The sequence below is a fragment of the Diabrotica virgifera genome, chromosome 1 (genome assembly GCF_917563875.1).
Source record: "Diabrotica virgifera virgifera chromosome 1, PGI_DIABVI_V3a".
NCBI classification, from domain to species: Eukaryota; Metazoa; Arthropoda; class Insecta; order Coleoptera; family Chrysomelidae; genus Diabrotica; species Diabrotica virgifera.
In genome coordinates, this window is record NC_065443.1 from 35116107 (window position 1) to 35130895 (window position 14789).

Genomic DNA, 14789 nt, shown 5'->3' on the forward strand with positions numbered 1-14789 from the left:
ATATGTTAAATTACATATCAAAAAATTGTTATTCATTAAACATATCGGTACAGATCGATCTTATAATCTGATCCCCTACTATTATAAACTAGTAATTTTACCCGCGGCCATGCGACGGGGATCCAATAATTTGCCATCTGCAGCCACTCCATCCAATTTTTTCAAAATTTAGAATAAACAACCTTTCAAAAGAATTAAAGATTACATTTTAAAAATAGTAAAAGACTTGCATGTAAACCAATTAAGTTACATAATGATTTAAATTATTTTTCTTAATAAAATAATTAATAGTTTTGTCAATTTTGCGAAATATTTCATTAAGTACCTCAATATGGTTTTCGAGCGAAAAAATGATGTTTTAAAAAAACAATTTTATTTTTTGAAATACAATTTTTAAGTACCGGCAACAACTAAGAACTTGCTTTACAAATTTCGAACTAACTATAAAAATGACAAACTCCTACCTATATTTATAAGTTCTCTATGCGTCACCTTCTGGATTTATGAAGTTACAGGGTTGTAACAAACTACTGCTACTGATGAAGGAGTAAATACAAAAGAAATATCTACCAACCTTTTTAACGTTAGTTATTAATAATTCCTTTCATCAAACGATACACAAGTTTTATATTTAAACTCCTTATTTATTTTATATAATAATTAAACTTAATATCAAATAATAATATTTTATATTTCATTAATAATTTAAAATAATTCAATATACTCCTAAGAGTCCTTGGGCCCACATATAAAATTATTATTTATGACCACACCGTCGAAACTTTTTGTACTTGTTATTTGGGTGGAGTCGGACAAATTTGGAGCTTGGCGCATTATGGTAGTGGGGCGTTTGTCTGTCAAGCTGTCACGAAGTTGTCAATTTTATGAAAGAAAAAAAATATAACCACATTGGTCATTTTATTTTAATCAATGGTTTTTATCATATAAACAGCGAAAACAATTTTGTCGGACAAAAATATTGGACCATATGACGCGTCGGACACGCTAAATATGTCAAATTTATGAAAATAATAAATTTATTACCACATGGCTAATTTTATCAGAATATACCATAGAAAAATTTTACAATAATTTGGTAACCTTGTCGGACAATTTTCACGGGGCTTATGCGCAGTCGGATGCGCCGTCAATTTCCTGGAATTTTTTTATTTACAACCGTTTTCCGACAAAAATAGGAGGTTAGAAGTAATTATAATCTAAATCAAAAAATCTAAGTGTCCGACAAAATTATTGGGGCAAATCGACAGTCGGACAAAAAATTTTATTTTTATTAGTAAACTATACTTTTAAATTATGCTGGGTTCGTGCACTTCTTATCTTCACAACCATTTTTCCGACAAAAGTAGTAGATTACAAATAATTATATTCTTAATAAAAAAATGTAATTGTCTGACAAAAATGTTGGGGCAAACGAAGAGAAAACTTAATTCTTTTAGGTTATCGACGCCCTTACGAGGAGGCATTGTCAAAAAAAAATTTAAAACAGTTATTCCCGGTTACGTTTGAATCGATTTAGCTGAAAATAGGTACACACACTAAGTACAACATTTAAAAGGGCGTGACGTAGGGTTGTGCCCAAAATTTTCCAAAAAAATTTTTGACAAGTTGGAAAATTTGGAAAAATTTTGATCTGAAAATGTGTGTACATACTCCTTGAACAATGACAAACATCGTCCCGTAGTTTTTTTTCTCGAGTTTTCAAAAAAAAATCCGAAAAGAGGGAAAATTTCGAAAAATTTTGTTAAAATTTTGGACCCATTATTTTTGTCCGACAAGTGATCCAATATGCATTACACATGTAAAAAAACAGTACAAATTAAAAATGACATCTGTGGTACTAAATAAAAAAATTCCAGGACATTGACATCTTCGGCGCATCCAACTGCGCATATGCCCCGTGAAAATTGTCCGACAGGGTTACCACATTATTGTAAAAATTTTTTATGGTAGATTCTGTTAAAATTAGCCATGTGGTAATAAATTTATTATTTTCATAAATTTGACATGTTTAGCGTGTCCGACGCGTCATATGGCCCAATATTTTTGTCCGACAAAATTGTTTTCGCTGATTATATGATAAAAACCATTGATTAAAATAAAAGGACCAACATGGTTATAAATTTTTTTCTTTCATAAAATTGACAACTTCGTGACAGCTTGACAGACAAACGCCCCACTACCATAAAGCGCCAAGCTCCAAATTTGTCCGACTCCACCCAAATAGCAAGTACAAAATGTTTCGACGGTGTGGTCATAAATAATACTTTTATATGTGGGCCCAAGGACTATAACGCCATCTGCTAACGTATGAATAAACCATACATAGAACTGTTAAAGGCAAACCGTGTAAAACTAAATATGGGTCATTCCAACATATTGTCAATTTTATATCAATCTGACAGCGGGGAGGCAAACATAAATGTTATTCTATCATGTCTTAATGTGTTTAAGATCGTTTGAGTTGCGTTTATTTGTAATTTTGTTTTTTACAAGGATTAATTTAACATTTTTACTGGAAGATTAGATAATTCGCTTTGTTATAAAATATGTCCTATAGAAATGCTAAATAACTAACTACTGTACCCACGAGCAACATCGGTATTGTCTGCCAACAACTCTCGAAAATATTCACTCATCCTTATTTATTCACTCCTTAAAACTAAATAAAGTCGTTCAAGTGCCTACTTCTACAACTAAAAACTACACAAAATCAACAATAAAATGTTTGCAAAATACAACTAAAAAACTATTAAAGGGGTAAAAAATTTAAGAAACACAATGTCAAAAAATATAAACAAATAAAATATGTTCGTTTGTGCACCCTGTCGCGAACTTTTATAGACTAAGAGCCGCTATAGGTGAAATTTCTTAATCATTTTAGGCACAACGGGACCTTATAACTTAAATAGTAGAACCTAAAAGAAAACGTTTGAGCACTGTGCCATCAATTTTCAGTGGCACTTGCGTCGACAGTGGCGCATCAAACTTTCCACTTATGGACGGGATACATAAATTAAAAAATATCCTCCCTCATTACCAGAATTTAATTTTTTTCATTTTTTTAAGTTCTATGTGATTAAGACATAAGATTCATCGTAATTTTAACCCTCCACCCCCTTCTCCCTGCCCCCACCATCAATAAATTTATTTTTCAATTTTATTTTTTTTTTGGTGAGATGCAATCAATTTTAAAATTTCAAAAAATTCACACGCATAGTTAAGGCTTTTATAAAACACGTATATTTTTATAGACCTGTAGGTTGAGTGTACATAACCTCAAAAAAATTTTAAAATTTTTTTTTTGGAAAAAAGTATATAACTTTTTTTTTGGGATAGCTGGAGATCTAATTTTTTCTTAGTCTTGTGTATTTTATCAAACACTATATTTCTAATTTTTTTAGATTTTTCTGTAACGCTGGTCACCTTCAAAAATCCAAAAAACTGTTTTTTTAAGGGGGTTTTGGGGGGTTTGAACGTGTTTTTCTGATTTTTAAATATTCAAAAGAACTTAATTACTTCGAGTTACATATATCCTATAAAAACAAAATTGATTTGATATATTATGAAGTCTATAAAATATGGAGAACCCCCAAAACCCCCCAAAAAACAGTTTTTCGGATTTTTGAAGGTGGGGAGCCTTACGGAAAAATCTGAAAAAAAATTAAAAATATAGTGTTTGATAAGACACATAAGAAAAAGAAAAAATTAGACCTGCAGCTATTCCTCAAAAAAAGTTATACGCTTTTTTGGAAAAAAAAATTTCTTTTAATTTTTTGAGGTTATGTACACTCTACCTATGGGTCTATAAAAAATAGGCATGTTTTATAAAAGCCTCAGCTATGCGTGTGAATTTTTTGAAATTTTAAAATTGATTGCATCCCACCAAAAAAAAAAAAAAAAAAACGAAAAATGAAGTTTTTGGTGGTGGGGGCAGGGGGGAGGGGGTGGTGGGTTAAAATTACGCTGAATCCTATGTGTTAATCACATAGAACTTAAAAAAATAAAAAAAATTAATTCTGTTAGTAAGGGAGGGTAACTTTTAATTTATTTATCCCGTCCATATGTGGAAAGTTTGATGCGCCACTGTCGACGCATGTGCCACTAAAAAGTGACGGCACAGTGTTCATACGTTTTCTTTTAGGTTCTACTATTTAAGTTATAGGGTCCCATCGTGCCTAAAATGATTAAGAAATTTCACCTATAGCGGCTCTAAGGGCCGGTTGTTCGAACGCTAATCAAGGAGTTGATTATAATCAATCATTTATTGTAATCAATTTTCTTGATGGGAAATCAAATCGCGACATGAAAAATACATGTAAAACACTAATCAGATATTGATTGTAGGTAAAACAGTAATTAAAATATAGCCGCAGCTCTTAAATTATTAAAAATTGCTTATTATTATTATTGATTTATAAGTAAGAACAAGAAATTAACATCAGAAAGAGTTTAATTATGTTTTATTTTAAATTAAAACCAAAATAATAAAACAAATCAGTCAACATAACCTCAAAATGCGACATCTGTCAGAAGTACGCTTAATCAAATATAATTGTAATTAAATATTTGATAATGATCAGTTTTGATTAGCGTTCGAACAACCGGCCCTTAGTCTATTAGTTATGGCATGCTTCACTTATCGTCGACTAGTCTCCGACTGTTTCTGCGAATACACTTATTAATTGCCTCCTACCGGTGAAATAAACGTCAAAATCTTGGAATGCCCTAGTAATATGATTTAATTTATGTAAAAAGTAACTAATAAATAAAGAATAAAATTCCTTTATTTAATTTTAAAAATATTATTTTAATATAATTTGTTTAAAATATAAATAAGGAAATTATTATCCGGGATATAAAAAATACGTTTATTAAACGTCATTCGGTGTTTACACATCGAAAACGGACCGGACAAACTACGGGACTTGTTACATTAGGATTTTATAAGGGTGATACTCAAAGCTCTAACTTGAAATGTGTCTATAAGAAAAGTTGTCATTGCTGACGTAGTTAAAAAATAGTTAACTGATTTTTTATTTTGGTGGTATTGACCTAGCACGACGCTGTTTAATAGTGCTACTACTCTGTTTTGCTTCTTTTTATCACATTAGTCAAAAAATAAACTAGAAATATTTTTTTCAGGTCGTATTTTAGTAAGACAGTGCCGGGTGTACCTATATACAAGTCAACATACAGATATCACTTATTCACGTAAGTATTTCTAGAATACATATTTGTAGCATTATCTGCTTGTTGACCTATAGACCTATAGACCTACCTTCTGTCTGTTTTTTTTCAATTCAGCGCTTTTTTTAATTCAGCTACCGTATTAGTCAAAGAGATGCGGATTTTGTGCGTGATAAGTAATATGGACAAATTGTACGGAGATATTTTGAATAAGTTGTGTACATGACTTTACCATACGGGCGGACACCAGAGACGGGGACGAGGGTAGTTATAAGGGAACAAGTCGCGGTTTTTATTAGTTTTTTTATGACACTCATGATCTCGATAGTGCACCAAAATTTGGGAAAAAGCAAAATCTCCAGGGGCAGACAGCTGCGTGTCCGCTACTAATTCAATATTCGATGCCTCAGACGCCAATCGGTGTAAGTCAATAAGTGTTTAAAATGAGATACTAAGATGTTTCTGAATGTAGTTGCAGAAATATAAGTAATTATTAAAAACAAAAAAACCGTCTTTATTTATCATAATATGGGTAACATATTCATAAATACAAACAAGGAAATAATAATATTATTATATATAATAATGTGTGTTAAACTTCAATAAGTCATTTTTAGGGAGAATTGACTTACACCGTTTGACTTCTGAGGCATCCAATATAATTGTATATGTAGTTTGTCCATAATACTTATCTCGAGCAAAATCCGCTTCCAGTACTTGGACTATATTTATAATATCTTTATTTTCGACTACCTTATTTTCAATTAATCCAGGTTGTGGAGCTTCTCTCGTAGGAACAATTTTGTTATTAGGTTTCTTTGCGGATTTTTGTCCAAAAATGTAAAATTTGGCAGAAACTTTTTTAAACAAATGCCAAAAACACATTTTTTTCGAAGAACATTTTTTAGGATATTTTGGCCACACTAAATAAAAAAGGACTCGAGTAATTTTTTCTCAAAAGTTAATAGTTTTTAAGTTATAAGCGATTTAAAATCCAAAGAATGCGAAATTATTATGGGCGTCGCATCCACTTGATATTTAAGCTGCCGCGGCGCACGACGCTTCTCTGCCACATTTATAAATATTATACGAAAAATTCTCAAAAAATACGTGACATTCCTTAAATCTTTGTAATTTATTATTAACACAGTTTTTTGACTAATTTATTTGTATATTGAATTCATTATTGACAATTTGCTAATTGAATATTTGCAGTCAGTGAGGGTATTTGCCTCTACTCATATTCCAATTCAAAGTCTTCCCTATGCCGTTATGCGGTTTTATCTTGGAGGGTGGTTCCCACCCTTTCTCGAAGGCGGAAAATTTTTTAGTCAAAATAACCACGGAAGTGGCTAGAGAACCTAATTCTAAGCATAAACTTTTCTATAATTCTCCTTTTCCGGACGGTTTTTGCGAAAAAAACTATACAGTGAGCACGTAAAGGTTGGAATAAATTCATTTTCTTGAGAATGGACGATTTTGGAAAAATATCCCGAAACAGGTAAATTTTTATTTTTAAATTGCAACTTTTTGGCATATATATCATACTAGTGACGTCACCCATATGGGCGTGATGACGTCATCGATGATTTTTTTAAATAGGAATAGGGGTCGTGTGATAGCTCACTTGAAAGGTAATTCAATTCTCTATTCAGTAATATAACCACTAACATAACTATTTATACAGGGTGTCCAAAAAAAAATTTTTTTAGATTAAATTTACTGACATAAAAAGAAGAATACAAGTAATTTATTTAATTCAAATACATTTTACTGCTCTCAGAAAACAGAAAAAAATGTTTATTTGAAAAATAATCATTGCTTTTCGCTTAAATTAAATGTTCAAACTGTCAAGAGGAAGGTGGGTGGCTGCTTTAAGACTGAATTTAAGCTAAAGACAATATTTATTTGTCAAATAAACATTATTTCCTGTTTTCTGATAGGAGTAAAATGTATTTTGAATTAAATAAATTACACACATTTTTCTTTTTATGTCAATAAATTTAATCCAAAAAAATTTTTTTTGTGCACCCTGTATAAACAATTATGTTAATGTTTACATTACTGAATAGAGAATTGAATTACCTTTCAAATGAGCTATCACAAGATGCCTATTCTCATTTAAAAAAATCGTAGATGACTCCATCACGCCCAGATGGGTGACGGCACTAGTATGATATATATGCCAAAAAGTCGCAATTTAAAAATAAAAATTGACCTGTTTCGGGATTTTTTTCCAAAATCGTCCATTCTCGAGAAAATGAATTTATTCCAACCTTTACGTGCTCACTGTATAAAACATTTTTATAGCTTATGAAAAATCAACCAGATTCACTTCTTTATAATTCTTCTAGTTATAATACAAAAAGAGATATGGTAGGTGAACAGAGATTTTTTTGGTGCATGCTCAAATCAGTATGTTGAACTTAAAATAACAGATAAATGGTCGATTTTAGGGGTATAATCCTATAAATATTTTTATCTACTCTGTGTCATATTATGTATAAATTTTTAGTTTGTGAAAACTGTCATTATAGATAGCAGGGTGTAAAGGGTTTAAAGTGTGCGTGAAGTAACAATGTATTTTAAATGGGATTTACTTTTTCGCACTGTTTTTTGGCACACTTTCATATAATCAAATATCCTTAACCCTCTCGTTGTCATGGTGATGACATAATGAGCAATAAATTAAATCAAAAGTTTTGACAGTTTTGTGGATTGAAATAAGTTAGAATTTTTAAATGTCAAAGTTCTAAACATTGTAGAATAGAAATGAATTCCAGTGACCAAGAGTTGCATTTTTTTTATTTGTTTATCGTAGATAAAATATTGTATGAAACTGTGCGTGAAGTACTTTTTGCGAACTTACGCGATGTATAGCACTCGCGCCGCTGTCGCACGTGCTGTAAACATCGCGTGCGTTCGCAAAAAGCATACTTCACGAACTGTTACATAAATAACTATTGTGGTGATTGATATTAAATTTAAAATAAGCAGTGTTAAACGTCTATTACATAAAACTAAGCGAGATATGGCGCAAAAAAAAATTGATGACTAACGTATTTTAAGGAAGATGAGAAGTATATTTAACCCCTCGTCCACCAGAATTTAAATGCATCGTTTTCCTTCTATAATACCTTCTATGTTCATTTTCTAGTGTCATTTCTATGTTCACAAAGTTGGATGGGATTAAAATAAACGGTTTTTTTTTTCAAATAAGATCAAATTATAGAGCGCATTTTTAAATTTTTTTTAAAATCTTTCATTTTCTCCATATAACTCGAAAATGGTAATATATACGAATAAAAGGTACAGTAAAAAATGTAGGGTTTTTTCAGATAATCCTTTGTTTTTTCTTTCATTACTCTATTTCTTTATTATTTTCGAGTTACATGGAGAAAAAAAAAAGATTTTTAAGAGAGTCTAAAAATGCGCTCTATAATTTAATATTATTTTTTTTTTTTCAAAAACTATTCATTTTAAACCCGTCCAACTTTTTGGACATATAAATAACACGATAATAAAAAGTATTGTAGAAGAAAAACGATGCATTTAAATTCTGGTGGATGAGGGGTTAAATATAATTCTCCGTTTCCTTAAAATATATTACCTAGTCATCAATTTGTTTTACCACATCTCGTTTAGTTTGAATGTAATCGACATTTAACAGTGCTAATTTTAAAGATTTTTGAACCACCATAAAAGGTATTTGTAGCATTATAAAATTTCTAAAATAAAAAAATTGCTATAACTTTTGCGAAACTGAACTTAAGACTTTGATATTGCATAAAAAGTAGAGTCAAACAGTCTACATAATACACAAAAGTTCGAGACGATTGGTCAATTAGTTTAAATTTTATTCAATTTGTTTATCCCACAGAGATTTTTTTGTAATGTTATTGCTCAGACAATAATAATGATACAGCAATTTTGGCGATACCACATGAAAGAAGAAGGCCTCTGTTTTCATTATTTTTAATAAAAAATAAACAGAAGTCATGTTTACCATTAAAAACATTTTAGTAAAGTAAAGTTATTTTTGGCTTATATGTAATTAGAATAATTTTGTTATTATTAACTTTAGACTAAAGCTACTTTGTTATTTGTAAATCTTATATTTTTACACAAATTATCACAAAAAAATCCGCCTAGATCAATTAAGGAGAAAGTTAGCCACTCTTTTTATTTAATTCAGAGCTACTTTGTTTATAACAATTAAGCAACCTAACTAGCGCCAATTTGAAGTTTAAGGTATATAGTTTATGTGTAAAAGTTTGAGTAAACTTTGAACTTCATCAGAGCTGTTAATAAAGCTTAAAATATGACGTTCTAACGAACTCGGCTCGTGGCCGGTGGAGGGGAATTATTAAAATCCGTGCACCCAATAAACGAAATTTATTCTTCAAACATATGCTGCGAATAATATCTCCGGAGCTTGTTGATGGATTTTGAACGTTATTTTTTAATTTGTATGTACTCGTAGTCTTGTAGAGTACGTTATGTACGCATGTCCCCAACTAACATTACAAAATGTTTTGGGGGAACCCACTTATCACTCAGGTATATGAAAAATAGATTACGACTGATCTTCAGACCTACCGAATATACATTATAATTTCATAAAAATCGGTCAAGCCGTCTTGGAGGAGTATGGCAACTAACACTATGACAGGAGAATTTTGTAAATTTAAATATATTATAGATTGCTATTAAAAATAGGGGTTTGTAACAAAAATAAGAAAACTTATGTTGGAGTGAAAGTAAAGAGATTGATAAACTCCAACAGAAGTAAGGAAAAAGGGGAGTAACTAATTGGTCAAAAATAAACATAGATGGGATGTAAAGAACCAAGTGAAGTGGCTTCTACGTGGAGAAGCCGCAGTAGGAAAAATACTACTTTCCAGTAGTATTAGTGGAGGAAACTGGAAGGATGTAGAAGTGAAGAGAAGGGCATATTAAAAGGGATAGAAGTAGAAGTATGAAGAGACAGAGGCAAACTGAATAGAATTGGCTAGCAAGAGATGCAAGAGAACAACTTGACACTCAAGGATGGATACGGCTCGTTTGCATGCCTGTCGAAGAACAGTAGCTCTAAGGAGATAGTAATGATGACTAAAAGGTGAAATAATAAAATAAGAATAATGTACTGAAACTGAATGAAGATGAATAATTGTTAAAGACGAACAAAACAAATGAAACTAACAAATCACGGGCGCCATAAAAATGATCTTAGATCATTCTCCCAGGTATCTTACACTGCTGTCGAATATTAAATATATTAAACCTATAATAATGAACATAAAGGAATAATAAAAATAAATGATATCCAAAATAAATAAATATTTATTAAAAATAACTACCAGATTTTTAACAATCTCTGAGTTAGACAAAGCATATACTGTGACTCTAAAATGACATAAGTTATACAAAGTTATATTATTTGAGATAATTACAATAATGTTATCTGTTACAAAATTACATAAGTACCTCTCACTTACATATAGGGTACAACTCACATGAGTCTTCTACCAAATGGTTATAGTACGCTTGCTACGTACAACTAAATTAAAAATCGACAAATATTAAAAGTAATATAAATAAATAGGCACAAGCCTGACGAAGAGAAAATTCAATGATGAATTAAGCAAGTTAAATACAATGAATGAAAGAGAAATGCAGTTGAGATAAATACCAAAAGGACTAATTAACCGAACAAATGAAGTAAAGCGAATTGAACAACGAAATATTTGGGAAACAAGCTACTAATATTACAAAAAATATATCAAACCAATAACGTATAAAAACCTAATTGTATAGGCTTATTACCTTGTGTACACAACTAACTTACCATAGATACACTAGTTCGGGAACCAAATATTAATATACAAATATATAAAAAAATAAACTAAATCTGAAAAAATTAATAACATGTAAACCAAGTGTCTGAAATATAAGCACAATAGTTACTTAAACCACAAACTTTAAATGTTCCCAAACCAATCCCTTCATCCAAAGACTTAAAGGTAAAGTCCGATGCTGCAATCCATGAAATTAGCACCAGAGGAGGTGCTGAACCATGTTCCTGTAGGTACAGGTGGAAAGATTACAAAAATGGGACTGGAATGTCCCATAGCTTGCTCCCAAATCGACATACTCCCAGAGTGACTTGACTGTGGCTGTAATGGTTTCCCTAGGTGGTCAAATGGGCTACGGTTTCATGTTAGGGTTTCTTCCGAATGGCGAATAATTCCTATTCAGACTAAAAAAGGATATCCAAATGATAACAATAGGTTTGAAAAAATAGGTATGTTTCTTGCATGCGGTTTCTACAGAACTGCTGTATCATTATTATTTTCTGAGCAATAACATTGCAAAAAAAGCTCCGTAAGATAAAAGTTGAATAAAATTAAAATTAATTAACGAATCGTCAAAAAATTTTGTATATTATATGGACTTTTACTTTTTCAAGCAATATTGAAATCTTAAGTTAATTTTCGCAAAAGTTATAGCAAATTTTTTATTTTCGAAATTTTAGTCTTATTTTACAATTTCTGGAGCAACAAATGATCGGACCAAAACTCAAAAACAGCCATTTTAAACCTTTACTCATCTACTAAAAGATGAATACTCTAAATAAGATATTTAGTTACCTTATTTTACCTGTAGCGATTTAAACGAAAAAACTGTAATTTTTGACCCTTATTTGTTAATAACTAAAATTCTCGTCCGAACTGTAACGGACATTTTTGTATTTATAACGTATTACAGTCCATCTAATTTACTTACCGTTGCACGTCATTATCTACGTTAGAGATCTAAGTTGACATTGTTGCCCAATTACAAAAAATTCTTGAATTCATTTTAAATCAAATACATCACACAATTTTTGCGGAAGTGGATTATAGAGCAAAACAAATTATTATTCAATGTAAATAAAAAAAAACTTAAGAAATAGAAAACAAGAATTAAGTTATATTCTTACGTTAAAGTACATAATAAAAACAGTAAATATAATGAAACAAATACTTATAGCAAAGAATATAAACAAATATGAAGTGTCATCACTGCAACTGTCAAATAAATGTTACCAATTTATGCCAAAATATCACCTGCGTTCGATTAGAGTTACAGTGTATTCCGAACAAATGTGCTTTATAAAAACGTTTTATAATCCATTTATACAAATTAAATGAAACATATTATTGTGTATTTCTTTAAGTTGACATTAATAGAAATCTTTAAATATTATTTCTACGCGTATATAATAAAATATGTCTAGTGGCTGTAACGCCAGTGTACTCGGCAAAGTGATTCTAAAAAAGAACACACCTACCGCCTAAATATTTCGTGTTGGTATCATGTGACGTCACGGGCTATGACGCGGATGACGTGTAACGGTAAGTAAATTAGATGGAGTATAGGTATATAATACCCAAAAGAACCCATTTGCAACCTGGCTGGTCAAGTCTCCCGACAAAAACCTTATTCTGTGGACTACTTCTAGAGGTATTTTGTTTGTTTACAATATTTTGCCATTTTCCATTATTAGTAAATACATTTCATCTTAAATGAAAAGAAACTTAAAAACAAGAGAAGGTGTAGTTGTGTGCAAAGGGACTTGTGGTCTATATTTTAATAGTGGAGTCACTGAGGGTGGATATGAGCTATTACCTCCGATTTCGTTGAACATCCATCGATTCGTATGAAAATTGGTGAGTGGTTAAAGGATATCTCAAGGAACAAAGGTGACATGATGCCAACTTGCTCTTTTACCCTTGAGGTGGATGCCACCCCTTCAAGGAGGTGAAAATTATTTTATTAAAAATAACCCCATAATTCGATATAGGGACAAATTTCAAGCAAAATTTGTTATATAAATTTATTAAAATAAATCAAAACTTTTTGAGTTATTAAAGATCAAAGATTTTAAGTTTTCTTGAGAAAAATGCGTGTTTTTAACCAATTTTTCATCAGTAACTCAAAAAGTGTAAGTTTTTACAAAAAAGTTATTATTATCAAAATTAAATCTAATAAGAAATGAAATAAACCCCTTACTACAAAAACCTTTTAATGTTAACTTAAAGTGAGTTATAGGTAATTGAATGTATATTTTATTCGGCGAGTAAAAAACTCCTAAGTATTCTAGCTGAAATAACGGGGAATTGATGCATTTTATAACATAAACTTATTAAACATTTGTCAAAGTACTTAAAACTATCTATTAAATGAGCCCCCGAACATGTTGATAGCGTTAAAATTTATGCTCCAAAATTTTTTCAAAATGTATCTTTTAAAAATTTTTCCAAAAAATGTTATTTTTTTTTTAATAATTCCGTTCGTGTTTACTATATCAGGTTCTTCTAAAAACTGTTTGAAAGCTAATTCCAAGTGCTATTTAAACACGTTGAACCTAGTCTTTTAAACCCCTTACTTTTTTAAAACTAAAAGGTTAAATGACCCGGGTTGCATGGTTCCCACAGCAAAATTTAATATTTAAACGTTTCTATCTCGGTTATTTTTTACCCTATAAAAATAATAAAACAGGTAAAATATTTGGCACAGAAAAAATTAAATTTGGTTTTATATAATTTTTTACATATATTGAGTATTTTTGTACTTATTATCAAAAGAATATGAGAATTACAATAATTTTAAAAATTATGATTTTTTAAAATTATACCCTTTTTTCAAAAATATGCATTTTAAACCGGTCAAAATTATCGAAAACATCACTTATGCTAATATAAAGAAGTTCTTCTAAGGATTACTATAAATTTTAATTTTTGTGGAAATGGCGTATGTTTTATTTTTCACTTTTTCCTAAAAAATTCGAAATGGTTCTTTTATTTTCATTATAACTTGCTTAATTTTGACGCTATTACCTTGTTATGAAGCTCATTTGATAGGTATTCTTAAGTACTTTGGCAAATGTTTAGCAGGAATATTTTATACATTGCATCGTTTTCCTGTTATTTAAGCTTGAATATTTAGATTTGAGTACTCGTCGAAAAAAATACACATTCAATTGCCAATAACTTACTCTGAACTAACATTAGTTTAGTTAGTTATGTAAGGAGTGTATTCAATTTTTTATTATCTTAAATTTTAGTAATAATAACTTTTTTGAAAAAGCTTATAGTTTTTGATTTATACGTGAAAACCCGATTTAAAATATGCATTTTTTACGAAAAAATAAAATCTTTGGTCTTTAATAACTCAAAAAGTGTTGATTTGTTTTAATAACTTTATATTACAAATTTTGCTTATAATTTGTCCCTCTGTCGACTTATGGTATTATTTTTAATAATATAATTTTCACCCCCGAGAAGGGGTGGCATCCACCTCCAGGGTAAAACCGCAAGTTGGCATCATGTCACCTTTGTTCCTTGAGGTATCCTCTAATTACTCACCAATTTTCAGGAAAATCGATGGAGTATCAACGAAATCGGAGGTGAAAACCCTCAGTGACTGCACTATAATTTGAACTGAAAAATCGGAAAATTTATTATTCTTTTAAATATTAAAAATTCCTGTACAGTTCTCAAAGCAATTGTGAACGCAATTACTTTTAAATATGAATT

The 14789-nt window shown here is 30.2% G+C and overlaps 1 protein-coding gene across 2 annotated transcripts in view; it reads left to right on the forward strand.

Moving 5' to 3' along the window:
* Positions 1–14789, forward strand: part of LOC126882878 (sex peptide receptor) — a 1311932-nt gene that overhangs the window by 776949 nt on the left and 520194 nt on the right. For both annotated transcript variants that reach the window (XM_050648043.1, XM_050647973.1), the window contains one exon: positions 5164–5232. The gene's annotated coding sequence lies outside the window, so the exon portion shown is untranslated. The remainder of the gene's footprint in view (positions 1–5163; positions 5233–14789) is intronic.